A 1,904-nucleotide genomic window follows, 5' to 3' on the forward strand; every position below is an offset into this window, starting at 1 on the left:
CATGGCTGTATTTAAGCATAATGATTGTTTAGGCTTGTTTAGCATGTCCGGCTAAATAAACTTAGGTATCGATATGTAAAGTAAGCGGAATAAAGGAATCAAAACTAAGTTGATTTAAATTTATTTAAAGATATAGTCACTCTTTTTATGGTCTCAATTTACAGGGTTAATACCAAAGTTTTTGTACGAGAGTAAAAGACATAAAGAAGTTAAAATCAATAGAACGACAGTTTGAGCTTTTAACTGGACAGTGTAAATTGGACATTAATTTTAAATCAGGGCGAAAGCAATTTTTAGAGTTAATTAAATTCTAATCATTTTCAAAAAGTATTTTTAAAGGTTAAATGTGAGGACGAGAGTTAAGCATTTAAGTTTAATCATATAATCTAAGTCAACAGAGCGAGAGTTTGAGACGAGGGTGTTTAGATGGTTAGCATTTTCTTAAAAAGAGTTTCTATAGATTCTATTGTTTTCAAAAAGTGATTTTAGTTTTAACTAATAGTGAGAGCGTACGTTAAGGTAAAATCATAGTCTATTCAACAGAGCGAGAGTTTGAGAAAAGATTTTTAATCAATAGTGTCTAATGAAAGGACTTATTTTAAAACTAAGAAACCAACGAAGATTTGATTCCCTAATTACGACGAACTACATACCGATATCCGCGTTATTCAATATTTAATCTAGATCTCAAATTAGCTTTACTTTTCCCCCTAATCATCAAAGTATCATCCGCCTTAGCTTTACGAAGTGACCTTAGAAAACGGTATATCGATTCATAAGTCCCTGTGGGATCGATATCTTTTATTACTATGCGATTAGACTGTGCACTTGCAGTTAATACCCCAATAGACTCATAAAGTCGCGATCAAGTTTTTGGCGCCGTTGTCGGGGACTTTTATTTAGTCGATATCGTAACTTTTATTTATTTATTATTTTTTCTTGTTTTTCGTTGATTTGTATGCCACACACTCTCTCACAAGGCGAACCGTATTACTTACGAATCAACGACGTTGAACGATATCTCCGAGTCTTACGACGAATTCGAGAGTATCGTGCTGCAAACAATCTTCCTCCAATCGAAATTCCTGATCTCAAAAATCTTCTTCCTTCGCCGATACCCGAGATGGCAGAACCAGCTTGTGCCCTTCGAGATTACGCCGCTCCATCGCAAGATGAGCCGCATTCGAGTATTGCTCCACCCACAATCGAAGCAAACAATTTCGAACTTAAACCTTCGTTGTTACAAGCAGTGCAACAGAATCAATTCTCTGGAAATCCTACCGAGGATCCAAACCTTCATTTATCCGTATTTGTCCAATACGCTGATACTGTTAAAGCTAATGGTGTCACTTCAGAGGCAATTCGACTTCGCATTTTTCCTTTCTCGTTAAGGGATAAAGCTAGAAGATGGCTTCAGTCTCTTCCTTCCAGCTCAGTCACCACATGGAATGAGTTGAAGAAAGTCTTCCTTGCCCGATATTTTCCTCCAAGCAAAACAACTATATTAAGAGCCCAGATAAATGGATTTAAGCAGAAAGATAACGAGTCTCTTTTCGAAGCATGGGAAAGATACAAAGACATGATGAGACTTTGTCCACACCATGGTTTAGAGGACTGGTTAGTAATTCATACCTTCTATAATGGTCTCTTGTACAACACAAGGTTAATAATAGACGCCGCCGCATGTGGTGCGCTTATGGATAAACCTTACGCTGACGCTTATCAACTTATCGAAAGCATGGCCCAAAACCACTATCAGTGGGGAAGCGACAAAACAATGGTAGAAAAACCTCAAACGAAAACTGGCATGTACGAGATAAGTAGCCTTGATCATGTTAATGCAAAAGTGGATGCTCTTGCCCAGAAAATTGAAAGTTTAAATGTAACACCTCCAGCCACCGTGG

General features: G+C 37.3%; 1 non-coding gene across 1 annotated transcript; it reads right to left on the reverse strand.

The window, feature by feature from the left end:
- Positions 1–1,501: 1,501 nt before the first annotated feature.
- On the reverse strand, positions 1,502–1,608 carry LOC127077865 (small nucleolar RNA R71). The gene has a single exon (XR_007787632.1). It is a non-coding gene; the product is annotated as a small nucleolar RNA R71 (small nucleolar RNA).
- Between the last annotated feature and the right edge of the window lie 296 nt (positions 1,609–1,904).

This window comes from Lathyrus oleraceus, chromosome 4 (assembly GCF_024323335.1).
Source record: "Lathyrus oleraceus cultivar Zhongwan6 chromosome 4, CAAS_Psat_ZW6_1.0, whole genome shotgun sequence".
Classification (NCBI taxonomy): domain Eukaryota; kingdom Viridiplantae; phylum Streptophyta; class Magnoliopsida; order Fabales; family Fabaceae; genus Lathyrus; species Lathyrus oleraceus.